At 39.2% G+C, this 8084-nt stretch overlaps 1 pseudogene; it reads right to left on the bottom strand.

Annotated features, from left to right (window-relative positions):
* Positions 1-378: 378 nt before the first annotated feature.
* Positions 379-6875, bottom strand: LOC126990429 (piggyBac transposable element-derived protein 4-like; annotated as a pseudogene).
* Between the last annotated feature and the right edge of the window lie 1209 nt (positions 6876-8084).

Below are 8084 nucleotides of genomic sequence, written 5' to 3'. Positions count from 1 at the left end.
TACTAATTAATTTGTTTTTCGTTCTAGCAATGAAGACTGAAACCTGTTCCTCAGCACGACTGGCCAAGTACATGCAAATGTACTGTTCCACTTGCATTAATAAAGTAATCAATCTATCAATCCATTATAACCGAGCAGATGTTTCACTTGTTGCGTATTGGTACATATGTCTGAAACACACTTTCTGTAAACCTTTGCAAAAAGGGGTATAAAAACAATTTGTATGTAAATTTGTAATTATTATAATTGCAGATGCCTTGTAATGGTACCAGGTAATAAATTAAAAATGATGAGGTAATAAGTATAAATGCAAAATTAAAAGAAAACAGACTTGAAAAATAAATAAAGTTATGTGACATTTTACTTTCAAATTATAAGATCCAATGTGCCTTTTATGGCAAGTAATGTTAAAAAGTAAATTTTATTAAGATTTATAATTAAAGAAAAATTGTCCCCTCATAACAATATGAAAAATAATGTTCCTGAACTCTACTCATTCCTTGGAATATCCAAATGTTTAACTCTACATTTTACTGGTGTAAAGAAAATTCCACGTAGCAAAAAAGTAAGAAAAATATATGATTTCATAACAGAAAAGATTATGTTTGGAATAAATAGATTATCCTAATGTTTGATTTTTCAGTGTGTGTTTTACATATTATGCATCATGTTTTTCATTGAAACATGGAATGCAAAGGTGTGGCTGGCCATCACATTCATTACAAAAGGTTGACACTCTCCTAGCCTTTTTTGTGGCCACCTTGTATCCCTCACTCTGTGATATCTTTTCATAGCATCCTCTGCATCGCTTCCTTGTGTTCTTCTTTTGTCCATCTGCTTCCTGAAGAGTGTGCTCTTTTCTTGCACCCGATATATCAGAAGTCCTCTTCCCTGATCTTGTAATTTCTTCATGAATGTTTTTAGTGAGAGACAGAACTACAGACTCTGTGAAGGCTCTCACATCTACTTGTTTTGCTGAACAATATTTATTGAATAGAATTTGAGCATTTGTTACTGAATCCCAGCAATCATTTCCAGAGCCAGCTTCCTGTACCACTTCCGTGATTTTCGTAGTGGCGAGTAATAGGAACTGAGTTGATCAGCAACATCAACACCTTTTTTTGCCTTATTGTACTCAATGACACTTTCAGGTTTTACAATCTCTTCTCCTTTTCTGTTCTTCTTTCCACTTGGAAGTAAGCCATTACCATGCTCAGGCACTGTTGATAGTGTCAAGACATCTCTCTTATCTTTCCATTTGTATAACTTTACTCCTTGTCTGTTTTCAGCTGCCTTCATTTCTCCCTTCTTCAACTTTGCTTTCACTACTTCTTTGCACAAATATTTCCTACCTGGCCTAACAGTTCCACAAATGTAAGTTTTCTTGACCAACAAGTACTCTGCCAGGATGACTGAGGTGTAATAATTATCACTGTAAATAGTGCATCCTTTACCTAACATTTCATTACATAAGTTTACCACACGTGATTCTGTTGAATTTAGGCCAGCAGTATTATCACCCTTCCCTACATGAACCTCCAAATTCCATGTATATCCTTCCAGGTGTACAAACTTTGTACACCTTCATTCCATATTTGTGAGCTTTTACCTGGTATGTACAGTTTGATGCCTAATCTCCTCTGAATGGCAATTCATGCTTTCATCAACAACAAGTTTGGAGCCAGGTTTGTACACAGACTGAAAATTATTAACCAGTAAGTCAATCAGTGGTCTGACCTTGTTCAATTTATCTTGAGAATTTAGATGAGCTGTGTTGTCTACAAAATGCAGACATCTATAGATAATTTCAAATCTTTCCCTTGACATCAGCTTTGGTACAAAGGGGTCATCATATAAGGTACTTTTAGACCAGTAGAGTTGAATTTCTGGCTTTACAACTAATCCCATGTAAATCACAATTCCAAAAAATCTCTTCATTTCTTCTCTGTCAGTAGGTTTCCACGACACTAATCTTGACCTACGTGTTACTCTTGCAGCATCAATTTCTTGTTGTGCATACCTATTAGTTTCAAGAACAATCATATCAATGATGGTATCAGATACAAAGAGAGCATATAGATCTATAGGCAGCACCTCAGTTTCATCATCTGCATTATTTACAGTGACACTCATTTCTTCCTTCCCAGTAAAGGCATGCATGCGTTGTTTTGAAGATACAGGTAATAATTCAGGTCGAGTGTTGTTTCCATTTCTTCCTGATGAATCATTTCCATCTGGCGTTTCATCTTGTTCATCCTGATCTTCACCTGTTTCGGACTCCTCACTTTCATCAGAGAGATCATCACCTGGGTCAGCTGAACTGACTGAGAAATCTGAATCATCTGAATCTTCAGATGAGGTATCTGGTCGTCCTCCATAAAATAAATCTGCATTCATGTCTGTTGAAAAGAAGAAGGAAAAGCATTAATAGTTTTATGTATAGCTGATCAATATGTAGGATATTGTATCGATTCTAACTCATACAGGCATCATAAAAACTACAGCAAAAAGCGGAACAAGAAAATAATTATCATCAGTGCATCATGAACTGGAATATGTGCCTGGTACACTGATGTACCAATACGCAAGAGAGAAAAAACAATATTAGTGGTCTGCGATTCGGTACATATATGTACCATGGATTTTAACGCTCCATACAGCAGACAAAGCTCTCAGGAAGACACGTACCTCCTCTCTCTGCGAAAGTCCAACGGACACTGATGTGGCGGCAGCTTGAAGGTTCCGCGTGGGGGGCGAGACCGCTGAGTTGCCAAACGCGGTTAACGTGTTCAATCTATCAATCCATTATAACCCTTATTCCTTTTGTAAACATTTGCAAATTAACATTCCCCTCTTTGTTGTCAATACTCTACAAACACTCATAGTACTCCTTCAATCTTCTTATACCTTCAACACTTACGATTACATTCCTATTTACACCTTTTACATTCATAGTTCATACACACCTTTTCATTCTTTTCTCATGCTCCCTTCACTTCCTTCAAGAACATCTCCCTATTATTCTGAAAGTCATTTATCACCTTCCTCCCTAGCTCTTCACACATTGCCTTTTTATTATCTATTAGTGTTTTTTTTTGCATCTTTTTTACACATCCATTTTAATCTATTTTTCCTGTGCATTTGTACACTGTATCATTCCCGCATAAGCATAATTAAACTAGTACAACTAAGGTTTCACAATCATAGAACTACGTGCATCCTCTTCTACTTTTATTAGGTATATTATTTGTTTTTCCTTTCCCTTTCAATTTGCAACTTGAGCAAAATTTGTTTAAGCCGCATGGCTTCTGCTTTTTCTTTGGCAACTGCCTCCTGTGCCCTTACAGCTGCCTCCTGCGCCCTCGCAGCTGCCTCCTGCACCCTTGCAGCTCCTGCGAAGGCCCGAGCACAAGCAGCCACCTCCTTTGCGGCTGCCTTCATGGCCCGTGCAGCCTCCTCCCCAGCCTGTGCAGCTGCAGCTGTAGCTCTTGAAGCTACAGCCTCCTCCTCAGCAGCTGCCACCTTTGTTTGAGCAGCTGCTGCATCCCCCTCAGCTGGCACCTTCCCCCGGGCACCCCCCTCCTCAGTCTGTGACTGCAGGGTGGGCTCAGGCACAATTATTGCTGTTGGTGCCTCAACACCTCCCTGACCTACGAAGAGCTGGCTCGCTGGCTCTGCTGCGTCTTCACTGCAAGTAATGTAAAAGTCATTGAATGGGTGTACAAATGAGCAGTTATAAACTAATGCAGATCTGCCATAGGGTATCTTTTTCCTTTCATATACTAGGGAGTAAATATGGCATAGTGTTATGGAAATGGAATTCATACTTCATACTAAATTAACGACAATCAATAAGGTCTAGAAGAGTTGCATATCTTTGAGGGGATTGATATTAAGAGGAGAATTCAATGAGTTATCGGCCTAACAAAGAAGGAGTGGGGACAGGAGCCCGCCAATGCTGTAACATGTTGGTATAGGTTCCAACAAGTAATGCATGGGCTGGTATCCTTTCAGCATTTTCTATTGAGTTACACGGTGACTTTTCACAAGTGATTCACCCACCATTCTTCAGGGACGGAATTTCATAATTGAAGACGAGATTGGAGAAGTGCATCACAGTCAAAGACGGTTATGTTAAAACATAAAAAAAAGTAAGTGGAGTGAACCTTTGCTCTATTTTTCCTCATTCTGAGGTAGGCCAAGAACTCATTGAATACACCTTAATTGAGAAGTACTATGAACCAAGGTAGGATTGCATCAATTGACAGAAGTTGCTGTAGCTCTGACATTACCTGCAGGTATAGTTAACTTGAACTAAAGCCTTTAATTAAACAATCTATTCCAACAGTAAAGATATATCTCTCATATGTTCTTTCCAAGTGATGAATTATGTTTCTAATGTTTTGTAACATACTGGTTGAAGCAAATGACAGGCTGTTATTACTTTTGCTAAGCAGAACTGAACATATTTAAAAATGAGAAGAAAAGAACTAAAGAGTGTACTTCACAAATTAAACAAATATATACATACATGTCGACAGTCCTTTGATGTCCAAGGTCATCAATCTCCTCAAATCCCGTGATGACCTTGCTGTCTTGCCCCAAGACGTCCCCGACAAGTTCATCAATGGGGTCAAGGGGAGGGGGTGGAGGGCCGCCACCTGGGAAAAAATAAAATTTCATGTATTTTTTGTTTTTTTCCCCTACTACTAAAGCACTACATTAGTGTCTTCTCAGAATGTAATGCTGAAGTGGATTATGACAGGTACTTTACTGAGATGTGATAAAACTTGTTTTTGTCTCCTGCCTGTAACTTGACCTCTCTCAACGAGAGTGTATCAAAACACCTCTTCACCCGGAATTGACCTCTCTTTTGGCTACTCTATAGTATCTTCTGTTGTGAGAGCGGCAATTAATGGGCTTTTTTTCTACACTTTTTGTTGCCCTTGAGCCGACTCTTTTGTTGTAAAACAAAATTATATAAAAAAAAAAATATATATATATATATATATATATATATATATATATATATATATATATATATATATATATATATATATATATATATATATATATATATATATATATATAACTGCTGCACTCCCACCACTATTCAAGGTTGTGTGTGTTAGAAAGGAGCATTTCTTCCTCTTTCATACTTTATCTTACAGGCATCTCTGATGAAAGAAAGTATAAGTAATAAGGGTAGGAATGGACTCTACATAATATTCAATACAAACTTAAACTGATTTACCCATATATATATAAACTAAACTGGCAGATTTATGGCAAATAGCATCCTCTTTTTTTCAATACAAAACTATTTCAATGTGATTGATTTCCATCAAACAGTTGGCTGTTGATGGCAACAAGTATGGGTATTGGAACATACTTCTCTAAATCTTCATGTCTGTGTATATATATATATAGATATATATATATATATCTATATATATATATATATATATATATATATAGATAGATAGATAGATAGATATATACACACACACACAAGACTCATTTTAGTACCGTGCCAGTATTTCACTACCTACCTTATGAAACATCACTAGTTCTTCATATATCTTTTCTACAAACGTTCAATAATCATGGAAACGCTCTCAAAATCCAATTCAAGGATTATTTATTGTTGAAAATAGGGGATGCTATTCACGAAAGCGTAGCCCATTATGGCGGCGGCCGCGGCGACGGTGCAGCCGGTGTTGTGAGAAATATCTCCTCGCAGAAATAAGACATATATATATGGGGGGGGGGCATGGGGTGGTGCAGCCCCCCCTGGTTAGAAGGGGGCGTCGAGGGGGGTGATGCCCCCCCGTTAGCAGGTCGTAAAGTTCGGTTGGAGAAGTTTAAATATGCTCCCCCACCCTAAACCCTCTGCGAGATATTTTGCGGCTGCACCGTCGCCCCGGCCGCCGCCAAAGGAGGCTACTCTTTCGTGAATATTATCCCCTATTTTCAATAATAAATAGTCCTTGAATTGGATTTTGAAAGCGTTTCCATTATTGTTGAACGTTTGAAGAAAAGATTTATGAAGAGCTAGTGATGTTTCATAAGGTAGGTAATGAACATAAGAACGTTGGAGTCTGCAAGAGGCCGGTAGGCCTAAACAAGGCAGCTCCTTTGACCCTAAGCTCCCGTGTATCTAACCCCACCTAGTATCGCTGTCCATGAATTTATCTAATCTATTTTTGAATGTGACAATTGTATTGGCACTCACCACATGACTGCTAAGCCTATTCCACTCATCCACAACCCTGTTGGTAAACCAATTTCTGCCTATGTCCCTGTTGAATCTGAATTGATCCAGTTTAAACCCATTACTTCGTGTCCTACCCATACATACTGGCATGGTACTAAAATGAATTTTTACTATATATATATATATATATATATATATATATATATATATATATATATATATATATATATATATATATATATATATATATATATATATATATGATATTCAAAGTGCTCAGAATAAGACAAAAATGTGTAATGGGTGTTTATCAGTTAAAGCTAATATATGGAAACTTACTTACCAGTTCCATTCCGATGATCTCGAAAGTTCTTCAGCTTCATCCTTGACTTAGAAGTGATGGTGAACCATCGCTTCTTTACCTCTACGGCCGTCTTCTCATAGTGGAACTGTCCATTCAGGTCGGCCGTAATCTTCGTCCATACATCGTGTTTCTTTTGGTTAGAGACACCAACCGTCTTAAAGTTCCTCTTCAATACATGGACTTCGTCCCTGTATAACATTGCCAGCTGGAGAGACTCGTCGTCTCCCCAGTTAGCCTTCCTTTGACGTTTAGGTTGAGGATCCATGCTGTGCTGGCCGTGAGTAAACACTACCGAACAGCTGAGAGGGCGGTACATTTGTTTACACACTTTTCAACGGGAATACGTTTCAGCGCATTTTCTCATAACGAATTTCTATTTTACTATTTTTAACTTCCCCAAAAGTCGTAATATGAGGTCAAAATAATTTAAATCAAAGAAAATTATGTCAATAATATATTATATTCCATGAATTTAAAGTTAATAAATTTTGAGCCGTGCATTCTAGCGGCTCACGGTGTTGTTGATTTACTGTGCTATGGCCGACAGCAAGAAGAAGAAGAAGAAGACTTCTGACGGTCATTATACTGACGGTCATAAATTATGTTAGCTATGACGGTAAGTTATGGTCGACCATAAGCACTATGTAGAATACGGGCCCTGTATTCCACCGTGCGGTCCGCAGCGCAGGTGGGCGGCAGTAGTACCCACGACAAAGATGGTGGAAGTCACGACCAGGGCTGTGCGTCCCTATTCGTATTCCCACATTAGAAATCGTAAGGAGACTGTCCTGGACCGCCTTAGGGTGGGCCGCACTCGATACACACATAGCTTCCTCATGTCCCCGGGGAATTCAGCCCTACTGTGATGACTGCCTGGTCCCCCTGACTGTTCGGCACTTGCTGGTCGAGTGCCCCAGTCTGGGGGACCTGCGAGAGCGGTACCTCCCCCAGTGCCGGGGCGGAGATGGGAGCTTCTATCTGTGGTGCTGGGGGGAAGGCACACCTCCCGCGACATGACGTTTATGGCTTCCTACAGGAGGCTGGCGTCCTCAACTTCCTGTAGTTTAATTGACCTTATATTGTTGTTTTCACCATGTATTTTACTTTAACTTGTTTTATATAGTTTTATTAGTGCTGTTTTTATCACGTTTTAATTTTATTTTTTTTTTTAATAATTTTACTAGTGTTGTTGTTTTTATCATGTTTTCACTTTTGTTACCTGTTTTATATAGTTTATCAGTACGTTCGGCGCCATATGACCACGCAGTTGCGGCGCCAAGAAATGAACGCCCCAATAATCAATCTTGCTCCACATTTTGTTCACGTCCTGAAAGCCTCGCTTCACCCCGCCGCACCACGACCCCCGCTTCGTCCCGGGGCTCGCACCGTCGTCAACACAATCTGCTCCACCCTGCAGCGACTTGGTCTTGATATTCCGGTAGCTTAAGTTAATCACGGTCTACCGCCATGGCGGATTCCTCAGATTCAAGTCTCCTTAACTCC

This window comes from Eriocheir sinensis, unplaced genomic scaffold (genome assembly GCF_024679095.1).
Source record: "Eriocheir sinensis breed Jianghai 21 unplaced genomic scaffold, ASM2467909v1 Scaffold1639, whole genome shotgun sequence".
Taxonomy (NCBI): Eukaryota; Metazoa; Arthropoda; class Malacostraca; order Decapoda; family Varunidae; genus Eriocheir; species Eriocheir sinensis.
Note: the sequence above shows the minus strand (reverse complement) of the source record. Positions and strands in the feature narration are given on the sequence as shown.